Raw genomic sequence first — 25702 nt, 5'->3', positions numbered from 1 at the left:
TTGCTGTAGCAGCTGCTGCTGCCGCTCGTTACTTGCCGAGTAATTTGGGGAGAACGTGTTTCTACCGTGGGCAGTCAGGGATGAGTGAGCATGGATGCTGGTGGGGGCCGGCCACCCTGCACCCATGCAGCCAGCTGTGCCCCGGCTGGTGGTGGCCCCAGCCAGCGTGTCAAGCGCTCTGCCTGATTCTTTTGGGGTAACAACCTCCTGTTTTCCAAAGCCTGTAGTTTCTGTGCACAGGCACTGCCTTCCTCCATCAGCAACAGCCAGGCAGGCCAGGACCCTGCCAATGTTCTTGTTGCTGACTTGGAGAGATACGGGTTTGGTGGATGGGCAATGGCTCAATGTCCAAAGCAGATGGGTAACATGGGGTGTCCCTCAGGTGTCCGTACTGGGACTGGTACCGCTCTGTATGTGTTTCGATGCCACAGACGGCAGTGCTGGGTGCTCCCGCAGTGAGCCCGCAGCCGACAGCCAGCCCAGTGGTGTGGTGGATCCGCTGAAGGGAGCGACAACAGCCAGAGGGACCGTGACAGGCTGGAGGAGTGCCCCCATGTGAACCTCATGAACTTCAACAAGGCCCAGGGAAACCCTTCCGACCCCTTTCAATACACAGAACCAGCCCAGTGGTGTGGTGGATCCGCTGAAGGGAGCGACAACAGCCAGAGGGACCGTGACAGGCTGGAGGAGTGCCCCCATGTGAACCTCATGAACTTCAACAAGGCCCAGGGAAACCCTTCCGACCCCTTTCAATACACAGAAGGGGCTTAAAAGAAAGATGAAGAAAGACTTTTTACTAAGACCTGTAGTGACAGGGCAAGAGGCAACAGTTTTAAACAGAGAGGGTACGTTTCGGCTGGACATGAGGAAGAACTGCTGTACAATGAGGGTGGTGGGACACTGGCCAGGTGGCCTAGAGAGGCTGTGGATGCCCCATCCCTGGCCGTGCTCAGGGCCAGGCTGGATGGGGCTCTGAGCAACCTGGTCTAGTGGAAGGTGTCCCTGCCCAGGGCATTGGGGTTGGGACTGCATGGCCTCCAAGGGTCTCTCCCAACCCCAACCCTTCTGTGAGGGCGGCCTGGGGCACCCTCCGGTTTCAATTCACAAATCCTTAAAAAACAAGGCAAGCACCCCCCCACCATCACCGGCTTCCCAGCAAGCGGCCGCAGCGGCTGCGCCGCGGGCAACCCGCTCCCGCCGCCCCGCCGCCGCCCCCCAGGCCGGAGGCAGCGTTGCCCCTGCCCGGGCTCGGCCGCCGCCCTGCGCGGTCCGGGCCGGCAGCGGCGCCGCCAGGGTGCTGCGGGCGGGGCGGCGGCGCGGCGGGGCGGCGGCAGGGGGCGCTGCGGCCCCGCCATTGCGGCGGCGGCGGCGCGGGGGCGGCGGGAGCGTTGATCCTAATTGGAGCCGACGCGCGGCTCCTCCATAATCCTCCGACATCCCCCCGCCGGCTCGTAATTCCTGGGCGGGCGCTGCCGCCGGCTCCGCGGGGGAGCCGCCGCCGCCGCAGCAGCCGGGCAGGTGTTGCCGCCGGGCGGGTCGCGCCGCGCTGTGCCGCGCCGTGCGGCGCCGCCTCCCCACCGCGGGGGGCCCAGCGGCCATGTTGTCCCTTGGCGCGGCGGTAACGCTGCGGCCGCCGGCTGCCACAGCCGCGCTCCCCGGCGGCGTGACGAAGCAGAAAGGTGGGGAAGAGACACCCGCCGCCCCTCGGGGTTAATGATTAAGCGCTAAAAGTGCCTTTGTGTTCTTAATTGGCGCACGCTGCCCGAGTGCCGCGCGTTCGAGCGCGGGTGCCGTTCCCGCACAGGCGAGAGCTGGCGGAGCTGCCGGGCCGGGAGCTCCCGGCCCTCCGCGCTCGGCCCCCCGGCCCCGCCGCACGGGAGGGTGGGCAGCGCCTCCGCCCTGCCAAGATGCCGGGCCTCGGCCCCGGCGAGCGGCCTGAGCACCCGGGGTGGCCGGTGGCGTAACTTGGGGCGCTGCAGAAGCCTTAAATAAGCTTTAGGCGGTCACAGCCGGTGCGGTACCTCACAGGCCAGTTGCGCGCCTACAGTGTTTTGAAGTCAGTATTTTGCTGGACAGACTGTTCGGGGGCCCGGCGGTATTTGAGGGAAAAGTACTGTGCAGCTGGGTTAGGCCCTAAACCTGTGTTTGCACAGGTACCAGTACTTCCAGTAGTAATGCAAGTGACTTTCCGGGTTGCATGGGAGCTCTTCCTTTGGCCCAGGCAAGGGGTTGTGGAGTTCGGCATGGCTGCTGGTCAGTAGAAGCAGCCAAGTGCCTTCTTTTCCCCTTGCATCTGGCCAAGGGCCTGCCTGAGAGGTAGATTTTTTTGGTTTGTTTTTTTTTTTTTTCCTCTATGTGCTCCCTAAACAAAAGGTATACATTGATTTTGCTCTAGGCTTTGTGGGGCCCCTGGACCTTGCACAGCTCGTGTGCCAGGGCCAATGCAATGTGTGCATGTTTGGGGGATGGGACGGAGAGATACCAGCGGCTACTGGCTCCCAGTCCTGCTGTTCCAGGCTGTTATTATCAGATGAGCGCTATCTGTATGTTCACATGGGCACTCGTTTTTCCTCTCCATGTGAGCACACAAATTAGTCTTGCTAGGGACTGCATGCTTCTGCAGGTTTGCCAGAAGTGGAAATATGAATTGTTAAAGCTCAGGAATTGTAAAACTCTTAAGGTTGTTTCCACCCTCATTTTAAACAGATGTAAATCTAGAGTTAACTCTGCTGAAGGAAGAGTTATGCAGCACAAAACCAGTGTGCATGTCTGTGAACAGATACAGCTGACTGTCGGAGAAATAAAAATAATGAAGTAGTGGTGAATAAGCTGGGCACCTTACTTTCAGCCGTAATAAGCAGAGTTTCTGAGAAGCAGATGTTCTCCCTCTTGCAAGCGCTGGTCTCTAGCTGAACATGGCTGAGAAGGCAGTGAGGTCCCTGAAGCCTGTGTGAGGCATGAATGTATATACAGGCTTTAATGATGTCTTAGAGGCAGAGTCCCCGCAATATGATCCTTAGAATTACAGTATTAGATACACTGCCAGACGTGTTGCTGACATGGGTTGGCTTTATAGGGATCTGCCTTTGCATGTCTCCTTGTGTGTGCCATAAACTATTAAAGCAAGATTAACGGATGTATTCTTCTGCAGCTTTGTTCTCTTGGGGCAGATTTATATGCCTAGGTGGCTCCTGTAAGCACTGGTGCCATACATTATACCTTCTGCTGACTGCTAGTGCCAGTGTAACATGTTAAGGGCTCTTGCAGTCCTTTAAACCAGGTAGTAGTGCCATTTTCAACAGGCAGCTCTACTGCCCAGGGTATTGCGTATTAGCGGGATTGATGAAGGTTTCTCCTGTCCTTTCATTTTAACATGCTCCTTGATCCCAGAAAATAGCTGTGTAGTGAACTGGGACAATGCTTCTCTGACCTTTACGTGAGCCTGGAATAAGCAGGAGGAAAAACTCTCCACCTAGTCTGTTCCTCTGTTGTTTCTGCATTTGGACTTGGGTAAACATGGCCTCTAAAAATACTCCATTCTCAAATGCTTCTGTTTTTCTTGTGACCACCTAGAAAAGACCGCTTATCTTATGCTTTAAAGAGGTTTGCTTTACAGGAGTTTGTAACAATTTTCTGTATTTAAATTGCTTTCTGTTTCTTTGCATTGACTTTCTTCCCCGTATAACACCTGCATGCTTTCTTCTCTGGTATCTCACAGTCACCTAGAATGGAAAGTAAGGATGTATTTATTTATCTTTGCTGTTACATTGTCAAAGAACATACTGCATTCCCCAACAAGAATTTTATTTTTCTGTTTTGTGTGTTTACTATTGGATCTTCACTTGTGCTCCCAGCCCTTGCACATTTTAATACCTTTTCAGCTATTCTCTTTTCCAAACTGTCAAGTTTTTGTTCCCTCCACCCCACACCCCCAAGCCCCCGCCTTTAACTTGTGGAGTTCTTTTTGAATTTCTTCTTTTTCATTCTGTGGCTGTTTGAAGTCCTGATTCTGCTTTGTCATTGTGTCTTCTAGCTTCTTCATGTTGGCTGTCAGGTTGCTCTTCACAGCTTCACTTCTTAGCCATTCCACTCCTGTGCAAAGCTGCTGGTAAACTGTGAAAGACCTTGCTATTTCTCAACTTGCACTTCTAGGGTGTTTAGTTTGCTCGTGCCCTATAGCCTTTTCAGTTTGGAGCTGACTATTACCTGTTGTTGGTCACTGCAAGTGAAAGTTTTTTTTCTTTTCTTTTGAATGTTTGCACTTGCAAATGCTGAACAAGCTGAGTGTCATTCTGGAAATTATACATCTTCTGTAATGATGCTGCTGAGCTGTATGGGCCCATACTCCTCTAACACATATGCAAGTGCTGCACTGGTTTCTGTATTCAGTAATTGTGTCTTTCTGTAGCTTTAATAATTTGCCCCTTAAAGCCTTGGCTGTTTAGAGAAGGTCTGTGAAGATCGGTTAAAAAATTATGATTTGCATTGTGGTCTCATGATCCAAGACAGTGAACTCTCTTGTGGATACTAGTTGGTAGAACATAGCATAGATACTATCCAGTGCCTTGTTCTGCATGTAACATAGGTCTGGAGGAAAGAGATTTAAACGAGCATTTACCTGCCTCTTGCTATCTTCAACAGTGATTTACATAAAGTCTGGAGGGCTGGAGTTTATGATTTGGGATAGACCTGGAGACTTCTGAATCTCTCCCACTTTTGTCATTCTGAGCAAATTTTGTTCCAGTTTTGTATACACTTATGCATGTTTCCTTTGGTAAATGGTATTGCTTGTATTTACCAGCAGCAGTTCTGCAGATTTCTGATTTTTTTCCTTTTGGTTCTTCTGAGCAAATTTAATTCTAATTTTGGTGTATATATTTAGAAGAGGGTATCTCTTCATATTTACTGATGTCAGTTCAGCTGCAGAAGTTCCTGAATCAAATTTAGTTTGTCCTATGGAAGGAGCCAACTACCAACCCAACCAGTCATAGAGCTGTAGGATAACCGATAACCAGAGTGGTTTCCAGGTGTGCTCACTTCCAGCCATGCATGTAAGGAACAGGCTACACAAGCTTGTGGGTATGCACTGGTGGTATCTCATGGACTTTGCTGCCACCAGTGGAATCCATCTGTACCTATCACTTTACATAGCTACTGCAGCAGGAGGAAAAAAAAAAGAAAGAAAGAAAAAAATTCAACCTCTAAGTGAAGAACTGTGGCTGTGGTTTTACTTAAAGGAGAACAAAAAAGGAGAGGAAAACAAAGGGGTTAGTATTTATAGTGAGTAGGTGAGGCTGCTAGTCCGCCCTTCAAAAGATGGTACTTGGTACTCTTCTCTCTTCATGGGAAAAAATTCAGCCATCATATTTTAGATCCATAGTGATAGAGTAGATCAGTCTTCTTACTTCAGAAGTCGGTTCTTTCTTAAACAAAAATCTGATTGCTGGATCTCTGTAGTTCAGACTGTACAGTTCTGTTTGTGTTTTTAAGTGGTATGTTTGCTGAAGAAAACAAATACTCCAGGGAGACCAAATCTGCTTCGGTGTGACATGAAATTTGGTGAAGGTTTATTATAGCTCAGCCCCCCACCCCCAAATCAAAGAAAGGGAGAAAAGGAAAGGTTTAAAAAAATGATTCAATTTTGTGGGCATTTTTTTCCTTTTCAGGTCAAAAATAGAGAACAGAGGATTTACTACTTCAAAGGCAAACATTTCCTTGTTGTTTTCTTTTTTTTTTTTTCTTAGCCAAACCATCCCCCTTAGCTTTTATTTCAAGTAGAATCAACTGAAATTTTTTCTGCCCATGATTGTTTTTTGTTTGGCCGTTGAACCAGATAATCCAATATTTGCACAGCTTTCCCTGGAGCTGCACAAAGAGGTAATGCTGTCATTATGACAGGTAGACCTCAGGAGATTATGTGGAAACACGGGGTCTCCTAGCAGAAGCTCCCTGGCCTTTAAATGTTCACTCTTAGATCTTCAGGATTTCCCTGCAGATCTATGGACTGTGTTATATTAGAGGGGGTTGAAGTGTTGAGGGGTCTACATCCCCAAAGGAAGGCAGAGGAAAAATGATATTCATCATCAGGGCATGGAGTTTCTGGACTGTTCAAGAATACTTTTTCCCTAGGGAAGGATAAGGCTTCTAGTGCTAAATGGTAGGATTTACTCATATATGTATTTGAACTTTATTTTATTTTTAGTTTGTGGTTTCTTATTGTTCTGAAAGCATGGTGACATATATACCTCTTTCTTGCTATTGGTTCTTGCTTATGCCAATGTACCTTGGTCTGTTTATACAAAAATATTTGTTACCAGTTAAACTCACCTTCTTCTGTTTGTACCAAAACATCTTAGGCTCATGAAAACTGTCTGACCAATGAAACTGTCTGCTTGGACAGACAATTTCTGCAGATCACTCAGTTTGCATGTGGAAATACAGTTTTTCCAGTCTGGCTTCGATGATTAGTAGTATAGAATTTCTAAGAAAATGCCCACTGTTATAAGCAGCTGTAGGTTTGTGCTTATGAAACCTATTTGCACAAATATTATCAGCCACCAAAGTCTCCACCCAAGTCTGCCACAGTTGTTCAGATCTTCCAACAATTACAATCTAATTAGAGCCGGCATTCAAAGTTGCCTCCAGCATTTCAAACAAAAGTAATTTAGTGGTAATAAAAGTGGTAGATTGACAGCTCTGGAATCTGAACTCAGCTTATCCGCAAAACATACCCAGGGTGGGAAAGAGCTACAAGAATCACGGCAACAACTCTCTGAAGGGCTTGACCCCTTGCCTTGAAATGACAACCTCCAAGGGATGAACATATGGGTAATTTTCTACAAGTCCCTCTACTGCCACTGCCAAGAGTGCTGCTAATTACTGACAATAATTAGTATATTGTCTGTAGCTTGAATACTTTTCCACTAGGAAAAACACCTGTATGATAACAATCAAATGCCCATCATGTAGTGATGGTGTTTATGAAGCTAAGAATTATTCTGAATTTGAACTGCAGCCTGTGAGGTGAAAGGCTTTATCCTATTACCAGTCCCCTGGATCATTCAGTCTACAGTGTGTGAGGCACAGGGCTGTGATTACCAATTCATTTCATAAAGGCCAGCCATTTAAAATTCTCTCAAACTAGCAGCTGCTGGAGGAAGAAAAAAGCACCTGGATCTGGACAAATATATTTTTCTTCTTCTGGGTTAATCTAAAAAGAAAACCAACAATTCTTTCCCCTGAAAAATGAGACTTTCAATCAGCGCTGAGCTATCACTGCAAAAGGATAACCTCTCTTTGCTTACTTGACATATGGGATTCTTCCAGTTCCAGAGGTGGAAGTCATGGTTAGGCTGAAGAGCACTTGAAAAAATAAGCCGCTTCATGCTGCTGGTCAGTAAAAGGAATCATTTGGATATGATGTGGAGAAAAGAATAGGCAATCCACCTGCTTCAGTTTCTTGTGGTGTTGCTGGATCCTTTTATTGCTGTTACATACAAGCACAGGCAGAGACAAGAAATACTTCTACTTCTTTCCTGTCTTCTGGTTCTCTTTCCTCTATCCCTTGGTTTCTATGCTCTAAAACACTAAATTATAACATAGGAAGGACCACCATGACTTCTGAAATCTGACAGGTCTTAGCTTTCTTCCAGCTGAGTTAACATACACCTTACTGCGGCAGGCAAACCTTAATTCAGTTGGCAGTAGGATTACAGCAGGTATATTTACCCTCAAGAACACTCATTTTCCATATCTAATTATCTCCTCATCTGCTGAGTCAGGGGGAAAATCAAAATTATCCTCTGTTTTAGATTATGTTTTCCTAGGACTGACATGAGAATTCTAGGTGACATTCTCAAAACCATCCAATTTATATAGGATCAAAAGACTCTGGCGTTCAGGGGATCATCTGCTCCTCAGATGTATTAGGGACATTAGAAAACAGTACCTTTGGTTTTTAACATTGGAGATGGAGGCACAGATAGAAGATTGCTGCATTTATAGCCATCTTTATAGAAGAAGATCATAATTTATGTTTTCAGATGAGGCTTTGAAAATGTCAATCTTGCATGTTCTAACTGGAAACCGAACTGCCCATGGGGGGGGTGTGTTTCAAGAGTATGAATTTGCACTAGTAATTCCACTATTTTTTTTCTTTGTTCCTTTGCAATATATTTTTCTGGCAGCCGTAATCCACTCCAGAGGAGGAAGGAGAAGGTTGGGAGTTTTGTGTGTGTGTGAAAAAAGCTTTTGATTTATGCTGGGGGCAGCTGGTTTGGGTTTTTTTCTTCAGTTCTGCAGCATTCGTCTGTGATCTGCAGATTACTATTCCCTATTTGAAAACTGGGTATAAGCAAGATGGTTTTCTACCTCCTTCATCAGTCTGTTCCTCTTAGCCTACAAGCAGATTCAGCCAGAAGCTGTCTGTCATTCCAGTAGTATGTACACCTCTAATATCCATGCCTTAATGGTCTAGAAATACTATGCTATCCCACTCACTAGCCAAGGCTGATGTGGAGCGGTTGTAGACACATGCACTGCAGGTCCTTTTCTCATCCAGTTCTGTTCCCTCATCCCTATTTGGGAAAAGCAGGATTTCCTTGATATAGCCATGTCTGTGAACAACTTATGACAGCCAGCAGCCTGGCTCATCTCTGACTGCATGTTGCTGTGTCAGCAATTTGGCCCAGCATCTAACCCAACACCTCCTAAATCTCACCAAAATACAAATGCTAAGATGATAATACAGATGGAGTAAGATATGTAAGATGACAATACAGATGGAAGCATTGAAGTTAATATATGGTTTGTAGAGTAGTTTGGGATCCTTTGGGTTGGTAAATGCTGTGTAAGTTTAAAGCGCTGTTTTGTCTCATGCTCACGTAACTTACATTCCTTGGCTTTGCACTTTGGTGTGTGGATTAAGTTATAGCAGATCTGTCTAGAACACCCATTGAGGCTAAACAGTGGTGCATCTTCTGCTTCATTGTTTAATATCAGATGCTTTATTATGGAAATTCAAATAAAACTTGACCTAAACAAGGCAGGCCTTCCTGCTATTTTTAGAACATTATGCTATATCCCATGTCTGTGTTTCACAGGCTGGTGTGTAATTAATGATGTGTGTCCTTCCTTCCCTTGTTAATTGATGCACAAGCTTTTGGGAGGTATGCATCATTATCTAATGTAATCATGCAGAAAAGGGAAGAAAAGAAAAAATCCACGTGTTTAGATGTCTTACCACATTTGAAGCAGGAGGGAGAGAGCAGGCTGCCCTAGCAAGTTTGGAACTGGACTGCCTCGCAGTATCGCCAGGATCCACGAGTTTTGAACAGTCTCTGGCTCCAAATGCCTCCATGATCCTGTTTAGAGAAGTTGTTTTAAACATGTCTGTTCCTTCTGCTGCCCCTTGCCCTGGCATCTGGCAAGAGGGCAGAGGAGCCTCTCCCTCCATTTTCTGCTCAGTGATCTCCCAACTTGCCATCGTTTGCTTTCAGGTTGGAGGCAGGTGTGCAGGAGACCATAGGTTCCTTTAATCTCTATTAAGAACAGCAGATCACAGTGGCCCCTCTGGCCTTGTTCCCTATGACTATGAAACTAGCTTTAGCAGCACAGAGATTTAATCTTTCTAGTGGAAATGTAGCGCCGGTCAAAGGTCTACACTGCATCTTTTAGGACAGTTTCTTAGCTGTGTGAAGTTAATCGTGAGGCAGTGTCCGTTCCAAGTTGCAGATTTTGGAAGAAGGCTTGTGCTACAGATTGCCTTTCTGCAGCTCTGCTCTCTTCCTTGGGAGAGATCCCAGAGAGAAAAGCCACAAACTCTGGCAGAGGTGCAGAGTGGGCCTCTGGCCCCTCTTGGAGGCTCCTTCTCTCACCTGACTCCTTTTCCCACCACCTATCTGGTGACCAGAGGGAGCGAATGAGCGGCTCTAGGTGCACTGTGAGCTGCCTGGGGATGATAAGCAGGTCTTTGTGTCTCTGTTATCTTTAAAACCTACCTGGTGCAGTCTGTCAGCTGCTTTAGGTTCTCTGAGAGCGCAGATGGGGGCGAGCCAAGGTGGCTAAGCTATGTAGCACTCTGGCTGTACCCCTGCCAGTGCATGCAGCAGGCAGGATGGGCTAATTGGAAGCAGCCAGTCACCCTTTCAGCTGTTGCTCCCAGTTTTGTTCCTCCATCTTCAGTCAATTTAGATCATACCTAAAGTGCGTCCACAACTACATTTAAGCAAAAGTGGTTACCATAGTAACACTGGAGATTTTCCAAATGCAGTCTATGATGTAAACAGCTAAAATGACTGTTACCCCAAATAGTTGTTTATTTCTTCTGTGAGGTTTATTGAGTATTTAAATCTGTTGTAGCACACACAGATTTACCACTTCTAAGTATAACTTGGAGGAGTAACACATTTTTTCTTATTGCTTCCATTTCAGCAGATCTGTTTCCATGTCAACAGCTCACATTGATAAAGAATTGACATTCTGACTGCATTTGGCAGTGTAGGGTACAAGGTGACAATTAAAATAAATCAATGTTTCTAATGATGCTGATGTTAAAACCCTGCCAAAATACTGGGGTTCCCATGCACAGTAGCCAGAGATCGCTTCTTGAATCTGCAGAGAGCGAGTCAGAAATTCTCATGGGAACAGACTTTCTTTGCAAGGTTTTTAAGCCTTCCTGCTTACAGATGCAGAAAGACTGGGAAAGCAAACTCTCACAGAAAAACACACCTATCACTCTGTGTGTGTGCACGCACATGTGTGTTTGCGTTGGCCCATCCACTTCTAATCTAGCTGAGGTCTAGAAATGCATAAAGCATGCAGTAAAAAATTAGAGCACAATTCTTGGTCTAACCTGTTTTGAGTCAAGTTTCTGGCAAAAATTGTGGAGCAGTAGGGCTTAATTAACCCCCCCTCCTTCCACTCCTGATTTCCTTGTGGTGAATATATGTATTGAAATTACTGAGGGACAACAAACATGGAGGCCCAGAAGGGCAGTTTTTAAGCTTGCAAGCCTGTTCAACAAAGACTGGCACTTTGAATTATATATTTGGGGGATGAAAGTGGACTGCTTTTCTCTGTCTGTGTGAGCAGCATGTAGATACACAATCGCCACAGTTGAGGTGTCATCAGTGTGCTTGTTTTCCCATAGTGCGTAAAGGAGCTAAGATCAGTGGCCCACTATATTAAGCATCCCGTTTACACACAATAGGAGAGACAGACACAATCCACAAAAATCCCCAGACTAAGCAGACAGCAAACAGGGAAGGAAGGAAAACTGTTACCCCCATTTTACAGGGGCAGAGAGGGATTAAAAGGATTTTTTTCAAAGCTGCAGATAAGAGTGGTGGCTTCCAGGTGATGCAGGCTCCCCACCTGCACTTTGGATGCCAGAAAATCCCTTACCTGGTGTTGGCTCAGTGTCATACTGGAGTCTCGTGGTAGATGTGGCAATCCAAATCAGCGCTCCTGAATTGAAATGTGCACACCTTCAAGGGTGAGCAGAGTTTGGCAATACATTTCCATAGAGACATTCAGCTTGTCTGAAGGCACTCTGTGTGGTTTGAATTAGGTTTGAATCTGTAATTTCTGTTGCATCTGGGGACTATACATACTTTCTAATGTTGGGCATCTAAATGATTTGCTTAGTGATCTTAGTTGCTGTTGGTTCTCTTGGTAGCAAATGGAAAGAAGTAGTTGTGTCCAAGCAACAGTTCAGGTCACCTTCAGCAGGTGTCTAGCACTGCCTGATACTGCTTCATGAATGTGTAAATTCACTTGTTATGTCTTTCGTATCATGGGATCATATAATTTTTGTGGGTTTAACAAGTCCACAAACTTACTTTGTCTAGTGAGCCTTCTATTTTTAAATGAAATTCTTAGATACTGGTTTAGAGAAAAGAATAAAAAAGCAGAAATACTGTTAAGAGTCACGTGATTCCTGGTACCACTGAGGTATACCAAAATGTGGTGAGTTTTCACTCTCATACATACAAGAGCAAACTCCATACCCCACAACCAGTCATCTGTGTAATGGATATGAATATAGTAAATCCCCCACATGTACAAATGATAATTTTATTTCCAGATTGCATTCTTTGGAGGATCTCTGAGCGCTTCAGAAGGATTAATGAATTATGCCTCACAGCAGCCCATAAGGTGGTAAGTATTATTACTGTATTTTGTAAATGTGAAAGAATTGTGGGATGTTGATAAACAGAAATTGCCAATTCAGTCAAGTCTGTGGCAAGTAACTTTTCCCTGTAGAAAAATGCCACTCTTTCAAGATACAGGGCAGATACAATGTTTATATGTTTCAGCAAATGAGCCATTGCTGAATTACTTTAATTTGATTACACAGGAGTGAGACACTTTCAGGACATATCCTGTGAATGTCACTGAGGTGCTCTAACACAAAAAATAGATTGCAACTGAGAAGGAATGTGTAATCTCTGTTGAATATTGGCAGTGGCTGACAGTAGAACAGCAGCTGGTTGGATGGGTCTGCACAATAACGAGGGTTAAGACGATCTAGTGCTCTGTTGAACTGCTGTTGGCCTTCCTTATCATATTACCTCATCTCCTAGCTGCAGGGACTGGCAATCTTTCAAGGAGGTATGCACAATATTGTTTTCCCCCACTTTGAATTAGAGGTATGAAAGTAGCAGGGGCTGTAAGTGCTGCTTCTCAGAGGTTGAGCTGAGCATGGGGTCCTGCGAGGGGGTAACCTCCAGCACCTGTGAAATTTGGCTTTGGAGGGTGCCAGGGTTAGGGAAGCATCCCTCCTGGTGCACAGCTTCCAGTACCTGGCCCGTCAGAAGCCCTTTACCACACACTTGTGGCTGTCAGCTCTCAAGCTAAGTTTCAGTACCTGCAGCCATTGTTCCATGGAGATGTGACTAGCCATATGGTAGTGCTGTTTCTACCCCCATTTTATTAGCTAAATCTAATTAACAGGCCATTATAATAACCAGACAGACAAATATAATAATCTACTGTCATGCTTCATTGTAAATAATGGCTGTAGTAGCCACAGCAATATTATTTGACTTAATATGAATGTGTTTGACATACGCCATCAAGAATGAGATGAACATGATGCCTCAGACAAACTGTGTATTCACATGTGGTCCCTGTTGTTCAAAAGCTCTGGAAACACGGCTGTAATCAGTAACAGTAAAGTTCTGAAGAATGAAAGGATGGTCACAACCATTTATATACGAGTTAATGCAAACCAGAAGAAACACATAACCAAACACAGACTGGAGTTGAAGAAGAGATATAACATAGTCCCAGAAATTCTGTACTAGAGGCCTAAATTTTAACAGGAGTAAACAAGACCCATTCCTGAGATGCCGTTGAGAAATCTTTGTGTGAAACAGGAGGAATATATAAGTGAAAGATGTCAAATGGTGTTTGGCTGTAATTGGATACAGCATGAATGCTGTGAAAATGTTAACCTAAATCTGTCCTAAATCTGAAACAAAACTTTGCTCTTGCTACCTAAGATTTCTTCTAAGCTTTGCTGAGGTGCAGTTGTGGAATGACTAATTGAAAGAAAACTATAATTCTAATAGTTGAACATTCCCTTTTGTCACCAGTGTTGTCCAACACTAGAAAGTAGAGGAGGAAAGAAATAAGTTACTTTACAGCCGTTTGTGTAAAAAAAAAAAATAAATGGGGTGGGAAATAATAAAAAAATGTAGGTTTTGTAATAAATCAGATATATTAAGCTGAAGGCTTCTGCCCTTCTAAAATAAAAGGAAGTAAGAGATTTTTGGTGGCAAAGATACTACCTTGTGGGATTTTAATGGAATTGTAAAACCCATTCCCCTGACTTCAGGATGATGTAGTGAAAATGCAAGGTGTTAATCACAGTTCTGCTTGATTTCATTCAGGATCTGAGTTGCTTTGTGTCATCAGTGGGGTGCAATTCCTATGGAGTGAAACAACGCATACAGCATGGACTAAAGTGCTTCAGAACAGCTGTGTGCTGCCTTAGGCAGTACCTCAGTGGTTAATAGGACTAATGAATGTGCACGCTAACAACAGCGAACACAATTTAAGGATCAAGACCAAAGGTTATTTTCAGATAAGAGAAAAGAGAAGGTGAAAATATACAGGCATGCAGAAACAGAGTATTGTGAGAAGATTTAGGGCCTTGGCATCAAGCAAAAATCGTCACTTTGCTGTTACTTTGCAAGAAAGGTTGCAACCTGAAACATACCTACGTAAAATACTGCTTCAAGCTTCCTTAAACTTCACAGAGGCTCTGTTCTACTGATGAAGCTTGGGCAGAGCAGAAGGGAAGGGTGGTAGCTTGGGCTTGCTAAAAACTAGTGAGACTTTCTGCTGGGGCACATATTATTGAGCAGTCACTTTGCTATCTTTTGAAAGAATAGACGTGCCTCTCCTGGTCTGTCCATGCTGGTGAAGATAGGTGTGCAGACACAGAAACCTGGCACTAGAGAGGATGCCACAGTGATTCATAGGCAATAAATTTTTGGCCAAAACCAGAGTGAAAGAGCATGCAGTGACACATGAGATATCCCCTGTCTACCTCTGCTGCCCTGGATGTGCCAGGTATAGTCTAGTTCTTTTTCTAGGCCACAGTGGAGGAGAAACACAGCAAGTAATTGTCTAGCTGGTTGCTCCATTCACTCCCATACCTAAGATGAAGAGCTGTTGCTACCACAGGAGGGGTAGCAGTGGGTCTCTGGTGACAAGGTAAGCAGGTACCAGGGACTGGCAAGTGCATACTGCAGTGAAAGGGGAATCCCAGGGTGTCAGAAATGTCTCACCTTAGTTCTGTGTCTGGATGTTGAAATGCTGAGCCAGCATCTCAATGCACTTTGTTATTCTGGAAGAAAGTTACTCCATTTACTCCTCAGGTTCCTGGAAGGATTGCTGGGGTCAGAGACTGGCCTATAATTGCAGCTGTCAGCTCACTGTTAAATGGAGAGATGTAAAATACCTCCTTGCACATCATTTATTAACATTTAAAACCTGTCAGGGGACATATAAAACATTCCTTTTTTTGTAGCATTTATAAACTACTGAGAAGCACAGACACATTCCCCTATATTAATTACCCTAATTTAGGCAATGTCCATGGAGGGCCTGTGAGCACAGTAGCTATGATTTCCACACCCCCAACCCCCCCAGTTCTTTTATTTCTAGGCATTGAGGTTCCCCTGAGCCCATTCCAGCTGCAAATTCTGCTGGCATGAAGCAGGGTAATTCTGGAGAGTGAATGTATTTTCAGACCTTGTATACATGAGGGAGTTGCACTAAGATTACTGGTAAACCTGCTTAGTTAAACCAATGCAAAATGTGACATGGACAGTCCTATTTCATCTCGTTGCTTCTTTTAGATTTGGATTAGGTTTGAAATCAAGTAAACCCCCATTTAACATCTTTAAATAAAGATGTATGAAGGCATTCACATCAGTTTAACTTGAATTGTTTCAGTCAGATTTAAATGAAACCGGTGAAATTTTCTTGTACTAAGAGGACTTCAGTAAATACAAATTCCTGTTTCTCTTCTACAGGCCTGAGGTGTTGCAGCTCTTCTGGCTTTTCACAAGGCATAATTTTAGTCACCTATGCTAGGAGTCAGTGGGAATTACAGGCTCTGCTGGATCAGGGTAAATCAAGAAAGGGGCATTTAGTGGTCAAAGAAGGAACATGAAAGGCATCGTTATTTGTCTCACTCAGTGAAAATGATCACAGCAGATCTTTTCAACCTCTGCAGGCCTAGTGCTATGACCGGGTTGGACCTGCCATATATCCTTAGTGTTGTCTTGTTGCTGTCAGAGTATCCAATGGGGCTAGCACACATGGGGTGGTCCAAGTGATGAATCTGAGTGGGGAAGGTTCAGCCTACAGCATCTTCACATGGCAAATTCCTCTCTGCTGAGCTCTGGTATTGGTACCTATGTGTGAGAGCAAGAGACTGGGCAGGTATCTATTCCCCTTGGGTTATTTCAGCCAGCTGATAAAAAGGAAGAAATGTGGCTACTCTCAGGTCATGAAACATTTGTGGTGGGCATGTTTTGCTGCAGTAGTATGATGTTTGGAGAATAAAATGTTATACTGAATGTCATCTTGAGTTTCCTCCATGAAATAATTTGGAGAGTGTTCCCCAGCTACATGTGCTGAGCTGTGAGAATTGTTGCTGAAAGCACATAATGTTGTGTATCCTTAATTTTAAAGGACTCCACCATGGAGAAGTCTGTATGTGTTAGAGAATTACTATGGTTTTGAATGGTACAGATCTATGGTTTTCTTTATCAGAGGTGAAGCCATATAAATGCTGCTTGTCACTTTCTTGCTGTCACCTGTGAATGTTTTGGTGAGTGTCCCGAATCAGTGATGGAAAAGCACTGAGAAATACCTAGAGTAGTTGGGTTCTTGTGCAGAGGGGAGCTGATTAGGTCCAGTGCCTGGAGGAGGATCCTTCTGCAGAGGTATTCCTCCCATTAGCTGTGCCACTAAGCCATATATCATAGGAGGGCTGAAATTTGTTTTTATCAATTCAGGAACAAGATCCTACATCTGTTCCTAATTACAGGTAGGGGTCTCAGAGGAGGTCTGAGTTACAGTGTATGTGGATATCAAAATGCATAGCTCTCATTACTTGAATAGGTAAATAATTTTATTCATCATCTGTGCAGGGACGTAGGAAGCGTAGCCCAGGAGATGTTAACAATTAACTGCAATCTCATTTGCATTACTGGCTATCAATATCTTCAGCTCTTCTGCATAGTAGTTTAATATTGACTACATAAACCTTCTGAAAAGGGGTTAACTTTTTTGTGTGAATTGTGCATTTACAAATATATTTCTATTTTTGTCAGATTGAATATACATGATGTTTTGCTATAGAGGATGTGTTTTTTATAGTGCTTTGCTTTGTTTTGGGGAATGAGGGACCAAATGTCTTCTGTAAAATCTGGGCTACCACAGCTTATGACTAGCTTCTATTCAAGTCAAGGTGCTAACCACCATGCAGGAATGACTGCTGTGTATGAAACAGATCATTTCCCTGGACTGAAAATTTTAGTTTTGGCAGAGTCAGTGTTGTTGCTTATGCTTTTGAGGGCAGCTGTCTCTGTCCCATATGGTGTACAGATTTTGCAGTCTAGTAAATGCAAGGATTTGATCTTGTTTTTTTAAACAACTTGCCCTCACTGTAGGGTTACTCTGGTTGCCTCCAAAAAAGTCACATGTAAGAAATGCACCAACCCATATTGATACAATTTATTGCTATGGATTCAAACAGACATAAGAGAAAAATATCGAGAAGTGTGGCTATTGGCAGGCAAATACACTACTATTCTTATTTTGAACTTGGGCTGGCTTAACTGAAGCATACTGGTGCCTTTTGCTGGAGTTGTCTGCATGGATGGGAGAGTATAGGCAACAACTTGAGTTAATACCTGGAAAACTCTTCTTTTTCTGTTAGAAATTCCAATTGTATTCCAGGCAGTGCAAAATACTGCTGACAGATTGGTTCTGCTCTTCGTTAATTGTGTGGTGGCAAAAGTGCTTTGATGGTTTGTGTCTATGGGGTTGGGAAATCCCTCTAAGAACCTTCACATGTGCAGTAATGTAAAATGCACTGCTGCTGTTACTTGAATTGTTAAATTTCTTGAGGTGAGCAGTAGCAACCTGCAAATGGGAACAGCAGAAAATGCAGTGATTTCAAAGCAGTGCATTTAACTTGAACTCAGTACCAAGCACATTGCTGGAGTTATTAGTAATCAGTTCAGAAGCAACTACAGCAATACAGGTGGTAAATAGATGGCAGCATGGATTTATTAAAAGTAAATAATACAAACTAACTTAATTTCTTTCTCTGATGGGATAAAAAGCTTAATGGATAAGGTAAATCCACCAGAATAATGTTTCTCTGTTTCATGAACTGTTTTCTTAACAGTTCCATGCAGCAGTCTCATAAGAAAATGAGAAGTGTGGATAAGGTATAATTTTTAGAAAATATGATGGATTGTAATCAATTTTGAGTGACAGTAAATGTATATGTCAAGGTATATCTCAAGTGCTTGTCGCATTGGTGCTTATATATTAATAACTCAGTTTTGTGAGAGGAGAGAGCTGTCTTTCAGGAATCAATTCTGGCTCCAATACTAAGTTAATGTGCTCTATTTTCATTAATTGCTTTGATGGTAGGATTAAGACTTCATTGATCGTATGTGTGAATGATATTAAGTCTTGTTGGGATTGCAAATACCATGCAGAGAGTAGTCATTAAAATATATCCTTCTCTGGACATGCCTCTGGCATACGCTCTAGAGCCTCAGAGAGGGAATATGTGCATGGCTGGACCACTTTGGAATTTTCTCTATAAAGCAAAACTCCCTCTGTCCTTCTGGCTGGGGTCAAGAGATTGGCTCTCTATCTGCAATTACATTAAAAAAACCCCCAACAAACCACACCAAAAAAACCCCAACTAAAAAACCTTACATTAAAAGAACATTGAGGTTGTAAAGCCAACCACTGAGTAATTAGGAAATAATAGAATTCAAGTGGCCTGTATAATTTTATTTCATCTTCCTAATGCATATGTATTATGAGGCAGTTTTTAATTCCAGGAATCCATACTATTTTTAACTCAGGATTCTCCTTTGGTAGCCCTCTGAACAGAAAGGAATTTCATACAGGCTGAGCATTGCTTCATGCGATTTCATTAAAAATTCCTCAGAACATCCTTTAAGGCCAGTTTGCAGCCCACCATTTCTAATGATATTCTTGCAAAATGGAGATGTCCGTGCAGAAACATAGAAGCACTTCAGTGTAATGTTTCAGAAGCAGTGAGAAGAGATAGGAAGTTTTGAAGTGCAACAATGATATAAGGAATTAGTGAAATCTAACATTTTTTGGTAAATCAAAAATTTAAAAATCTTTCCAAATTTAGGTTTCACTGCATATGTTTTGCAATATCTCTAGTTAAAGTCATAATATGATCTGTAATATGTACACTGAATCTTTGTGTCTGAAGGTTTCCACAGTTGCCTTAGATGCATAACAATTAGGCATTTTCGTTGGATGCTCTGGATAATACCATTAGATGCACAATAATTAGGTGTTTTAATCTCATTAATATTCATTTTCATACATTTAAATGCCTCTCTTATAGCATTTGTTAATTAACATACATTTACAATGGTATATTCCTCTTCCCCATTCAGCCATTCTGACTAATTTAATGAGCTGACATATCAGATGACTTCTCTTACAGGATTCTGCTGTTGTATCTTTGGTGGGAACAAAGAAGTGGTTATTGTGCTGTTTGTGAGCAGAATTAGTGCAGTTATTTTTTCTCACAAGGAATCTGGGGCATGGAGAGTCTGTCCTCAGTGATGCTGTTGCAAAATAGAGGGCTCCTTACTGTGTGTTTCCTTTTATTTGTATTATTAACACCTGCATCCCAGAAGCAAAGTTTGGGCCCTAATGTGTTTTTCAAATTGAAAGTGAATATAGTTTGCACCCCTAAAAGTTTGTTTCGTGCATCTTGGAGAGTAGAGCGCAGCCTGCAAAACTGTAGTGAGGGACACACCAACATTAAAAAAATATCTTTCCTTATTCTTGTAAGTAGGGCTAATTTAAAAGGTAAACTAAAACATTCAGGGGAGTTGAAGGAAATCTCTGTCTCCTGAAAACGCTTGCAAGGAGGTGAAGTAGTAACTGAAAAGCTGCTGTATAATTACACCTACTGGGGATATTCATTATGATTCTTGGGTTACTCTGGAGTCTGACTATTAGTATTAAGTTAGACAGCTTGCCTGTTATCATACAAATATTTTAACAGACTGTGCACGGCACCACCCACAATAATGCCTGTGGTTTCAGTTCCTGTGTTGCTGCTGAAGTACAAATAATAATAGTAAATGCATACAGAAAATAAACATAGTTCCTTCTGTAGATTTAGCAGATAGAGTTTTGGGTGATGGTACATTTCAGTTTTTTGAGTCTCATTTCATCAAAAATTAAGGGGAAAAACTCCTGTAAAATTCTTCATACTGATAAATCAAAAAGCAATCTCAGCAGTTAACAGATTATTCAAATTCAAGTGGAAAAAACACACCTGGAGGAGAATTTTCAAAAAGGCTCAATGTCAACTTAATTCTGTTCCCACTGAAGTCAATGGGAGTTAAGCCAGTACAGAGCGTTTTTCAAAATCTTAACCCTAGGATCTGCATACCCATCTAAGTTCGATGAGGTTTATTCTTTAGGAGATTCCAAGTTATTAAGGAAGAGATTTTCAGTAGCACCTGGGGGATTTAGAAGCACAGTTCAATTAGTCTTTCACTGCAATTTGTGCTTCTAAATACCTGAGACAGGTTTGAAAATCTCACGCTAAAACCCTGTCTCAGCTGTTGGTTAAAGCCTCAGTGCACATGTCTATTCTGATAAAAATAGGATTCCAGTCTGAGGCACATGCAGAATTTTGCATGTGGTTAGATGGTACGCCAGGAGAATAGGCTGTCACATTATCGTTAACTATAAATGAAGGGCATTGTCAAGTGAGGAACATTTGAACAACATTGCAAACACTGCCACCACAGTCCTGCGGTGGCTTCTGCTTAATACTAAAGTCATGTTGTGTGACCTGTGTTAAACTGAGAGGCGTGTAGCTCCCTGAAGATGCCAAGAGGGTAAGTTAGTATTCATTTTGAGCACAATGGAAAGATCTGGTGCCCCACTTTTTGGATTGGCATATCATTTAGGAGTGATGGATGCGGTTATACGTCAGTGAACATGATTTACATGGGTTTAAATGGCTCCTTTTGACGTCGTTTTTATACAGTGTTGCTGCAGCCACCCAACAAAACCCTGCCCTGCTAGTGTAGTGAAGATGATCAGTTTTAGGTGTCTTGACAGCCCTCGCTTTTTCTGCTGGCAAGAAAAGACATATCCCTGCTTTCCTGAATTTCATGGACGAGAAAACACAATTCCTTTAAAGTGTCTGGAAGAGAAAAGAAGAGAGAGTTCTGTCAGTGCATTAGAAACTGGGAGAGTTTCAGCCATGGTCCTTGGGAGGAAGGGTTCAAAGCCCAGTGTTACTTCACTTGGGGGCAGCTTGGTTGCCAATGCCAAGTTAACCCCCTCACTGTTAGGGACCTCCAGGTATGATATGCCAGTGGTTCACAGTTCAGTCTACCTTTTGTACTCATAGGATGCAGTGTATGTTTCATACAGAAACAGACATATGCCTCTTTTTAGAGGTCAGATTCTCGGTCAGATACATCTCTTCTAAGAACTCCCACTGATGAAAACTAGTTGGGTGGCTACTGAACAACGTTACTGCTAGAATGATGTTTTGTACTGTACCAGTCCATCTCAGGACCTCTTGTGAAGGTGCCTTGCTTTGCATTTTCAACTCTGCTGCAGTGTAGCTGAACAGGAATTTGGGGGTCAGGCAGGAGAAATGGCAGTAAGAAGCTGAAAAACGTTTTCCTTTAAAAAGGATGGCTAAAAAAAGGAAACTAAATCTGAAATATTTTAGTGTGCAAATACACAAAAATGAAGAGGAAGCTTCATTCATACAGGGGATGTCCTAGTCATGCTAAAATTAAGCCTAACAGGACAGCCAGTCTTAGTCTTTACTTGGGTAAGCAGATGGATGAAGGAAAGTAAGTCTGGTTTTGTACCATCCCTTCTCAGCAGGCCTTGTACTCATGGCACAGGGAGGAGAAGCAGGAACATTACAGCAGCATACCTAGAGAAATGCCAGATGCTCTTCTCCTGTGAGCAAAGCGGGATGAAGTGGCAGGAAATGAAAGAAGCCTCATCCTGACAAATGCAGGGAGGTATCGAGTTCTGCAAAGCAGGGTGAAATAGCTTCCCACTCTGTAAAAGGAAGGAGGCTGGGAGGTGAAGTAGCTGTAATTCACGCAACCCATGCCAGCCTATTCAAGGCACTACTGTGTAATTCAATACAGAGTGAAGAATTACCATCTTTATACACTATTGAACTTAAACCAAGCCCACTGGGGCCAAACTGTTTCAAAGGAGATCATTTGGACTTGCACTGGAAATTACAATTAACTAATGGCTGTACAAGGTTCACATTACTTTAGGAGCTAAGTTTTACTGTCTGTCCAGGTTATGTCTTTATGACAATACCTTTGTTTAAAATATAGATAGCCCATTGGAGCTGCTTGATAAAGGAAAATATGAAACATTGATGTCATGGCGTTAGCCCCTGAGGGACAAGGACTCTTGCTCCTGAGGCCTTCTGAGCACACTAAAGCAGTGAAGCTCTTGGCTTTAGAAGGGTGGAAGAGGGTTTGAAACAGGCAGCTCCTAAACTGAATGAGACCAGGCAGTGTGGGGCTGACCATCAGGTCAAAGAATGGTTGCATTGTGGGCACACTAATGGCATGGGAACCTAGGATAGGTAAGGAAGCAACTGAACTGGAGGTGAGCAAAGTGAATCATGGAACAGTCTGGGTTGGAAGGGACCTTTAAAGGTTATCTAGCTTACCTCCCCTGCAGTGAGTAGGAATATCGCCAACTAGATCAGGTTGCTTAGAGCCTTGTCCAACCTGACCTTGAATGTTTCCAGGGATGGGGCATCTACAACCTCTCTGGACAACCTGTTCCAGTGTTTTGCCACCCTCTTTGTAAAACATTTCTTCCTTGTATCTAGTCTGAATGTACCCTCTTAGTTTAAAGCCGTTACCCCTTGTCCTGTCACTGCCCTGTTAAAAAGTCTGTCCTCATCTTTCTTATAAGCCTCCTCTATATAAGGATAGGTTTCAATAAGGTCTCCCTGGAACCTTCTCTTCTCCAGACTAAACAACCCCAAGGCTCTCAGGGCTGGGTTCCACCCCTCTGATCATTTTTGTGGCCCTTCTCTGGATCCACTCCAACAGGTCCATGTCTTTCCTGTGCTGATGGCTCTAGAGCTGGACACAGCACTCCAGGTGGGATCTCATCAGAGTAGAATAGAGGGGCAGAATCACCTCTCTTGATCTTCTGGCCATGCTTCTTTTGATGTGGCCCAGGATATGGCTGGCCTTCTGGGCTGTGAAGGTACATTGCTGGCTCATGTCCAGCTTTTCATCCACCATTATCCCCTAAGTCCTTCTCCACAGGGCTGCTCTCAATCCCTTCATCCCCCAGCCTGTATTGATACCAGGGGGTGCCCTGACCCAGGTGCAGGATCTTGCACTTGGCCTTGTTGAACCTCATGAGGTTCACATGGGCCCACTTCCTGAGCTTGTCCACATCCCTCTGGATGGTATCCCGTCCCTCAGGCATGTCAACCACACCACTCAGCTTGGGGTTGTCTGCAAACTTGCTGAGGATGCACTCAATCCCACTGTCAATGTCATTGATGAAGATATTAAATAGTACTGGTTCCAATACAGACCCTTGAGGGATACCATTTGTCACCGACCTCCATCCAGACGTTGAGCTATTGACCACTACTCTCCGGATACGACCATCCAGCCAATTCCTTATCCACCAGATAGTCCATCCATCAAATCCATATATCTCCAATTTAGAGAGAATGATGTTGTGGGGGACCATGTCAGAGGCCTTACACAGGTCCAGATAGATAGTATCCATAGCTTTTCCTTTGTCCACTGAAGGGATAAGCTGTTGGAGTGGTCACAGGAAAATGTAGCATGTACAGAAGGATGCAAAGGAGTGAGAAGACAAAAGTAGCCCCATGACCCCGATAAAAGACTGAAGAGTTGCAGGCAACTTTTCTGATTTGGGATGGAAAAGTGCCTGACCCACAGAGACTTCTGGTCTGGTGGTCAGTTTCTGAACAAGTACTTATGTAGTCTGTTTTACTTTGGTTTCTGTGAACAACTGCAGCTCCTGATAAATGTTAGAAATATCCTTTTGATTCTGCATGGCTTGCCTGGCCTGTAGGCTCAGTCCAGAGTGATGTGTAATGGGAGCTTTGCTGTGACAGGAGCTCTGTACAGATTGGTGATTTGGAGAGTAACGTTTTCTTCCCTCTTGGCCTAATCTTGGAGGAAGTTGAGTCAGTGCTATCTTTCTTTCATTTGCTTGGAGGTTGTGCTGGTAGGGAGAACACATTATAGAAGAGTCAAGTTTCCCATTCTTCCTTTCTATACCTGTTTCCTCTCTTGTGCTAACTCATCCCACTTAATATGGATGTGTTGTGGTTTAACCCCAGGCAGTGACTAAGCACCACGCAGCCACTCACTCACTCCCCTTACAGTGGGATAGGGGAGAGGATCAGAAGGGTAAAAGTGAGAAAACTGGTGGGCTGAGATGAAGACAGTTTAACAGGTAAAGCAAAAGCTGCACACACAAGCAAAGCAAAAAAAGGAATTCATTGACTACTTTCCATCAGCAGGCAGGTGTTCAGCCATCCCCAGGACAGCAGGGCTCCATCACACATAACGGTTACTTGGGAATACAAATGACATAATTCCAAACGTCTCCCCCTTCCTTCTCTTCCCCTGATTTATATGCTAAGCATGACATTCTACAGTATGGAACATCCCTTCAGCTAGTTCTGGTCAGCTGTCCTGGCTGTGTCCCTTCCCAATTCCCCGTGCCCCTCCAGCCCTCTGGCTGGCAGGGTCTGAGAAACTGAAAAGTCTTTGACTAAGTATAAATATTACTTAGCAACAACTAAAAACATTGGTATCCTATCAGCATTGTTCTCACACCAAATCCAAAACACAGCACTGCACCAGCTGCTAAGAAGAAAATTAACCCTATACAGGAAGAAACAACTGGACTTGAAATGGAGTCAATGAATGAGTGGCTCTAAAAGGGACAGATGAGGTATTTACATAGTGGCGTCTGTTCATTCCTGCCACCTAGCCTAGCCTACATCTGCCTTTAACTGGCTCAAGGAAGAGCGATGATAGGGTAGCAGTGCTGTACTCTTCCCCTACAGGCAGAACCTGAGACTTGTGCAGCTTCTTGGGGACGTAGTGAACCTGCAGCAGTGAACCCTGTGTGAGCTGTTAATCCTGTTGTAAGGATGGTAGCAGTGCAAAGCTGTCTTAACGTCAGCATTAGCCGGATGGGCAGGTATGGTGTAGGGATGGGTTGTTCAAGAATTCCAGGACATTCCAGGAGGCCTCCTGTCCCTCACCTTCAGCTGAGCTGCTCTGACAGCACTGAGGCTGAAGGCTGGGACGCTTTGCATATTCTGAGGTGAAAACAGCAGCATACACTGCATTTTTTGCTGTTCTCTTTCCTGACGTAATCAAGTACTGTAAGTTTTACACACCAGTGCACAGATTACTGGCATTTACTAGGAAGCAGGAGGAGCAGGCTGGCAACTGCTTGGAGGCATGCGGAATATACAGGCAATTGCTCTGGAGCATGGGGACACACAGGCAATTCAATTCCCAACTGGTTTCTAGGCAGGAGCTACCAATTAAAATTAAAAGAATAAAAGACTGTAAGCTTGAGACTGATGATATGCTCTAGAGAGAGGAGTTGCCAACAGCTTGTGCTACAAAGATGCCTCTCTTTCAGTGAATTTCAAATGGTGAAAGAAACTCAGGTAACAGATCATTCTTTTCTTCTGGCTTCCCTGATTTTCATGTACTCAGTCGTGCAGCCAAAATTCCTACAAAGACAGACGGGGCTGCTCCCCATGAATTCCAAGCAGCGAGCCAGCCTTTTGAGAGCTGATGCAGTGAATATGCTAGTAGTCAGCTATACCTAGGAA

The 25702-nt window shown here is 43.8% G+C and overlaps 1 long non-coding RNA gene across 1 annotated transcript in view; it reads left to right on the top strand.

The window, feature by feature from the left end:
* Positions 1-1927: 1927 nt before the first annotated feature.
* Positions 1928-25702, top strand: part of LOC130144337 (uncharacterized) — a 38226-nt gene continuing 14451 nt past the window's right edge. Inside the window, exons 1-2 of the long non-coding RNA XR_008820086.1 lie at positions 1928-2316; positions 12086-12159. This is a non-coding gene — a long non-coding RNA (uncharacterized LOC130144337). The remainder of the gene's footprint in view (positions 2317-12085; positions 12160-25702) is intronic.

This window comes from Falco biarmicus, chromosome 1 (genome assembly GCF_023638135.1).
Source record: "Falco biarmicus isolate bFalBia1 chromosome 1, bFalBia1.pri, whole genome shotgun sequence".
NCBI classification, from domain to species: domain Eukaryota; kingdom Metazoa; phylum Chordata; class Aves; order Falconiformes; family Falconidae; genus Falco; species Falco biarmicus.
This window is presented reverse-complemented; position numbering and strand designations above follow the sequence as displayed.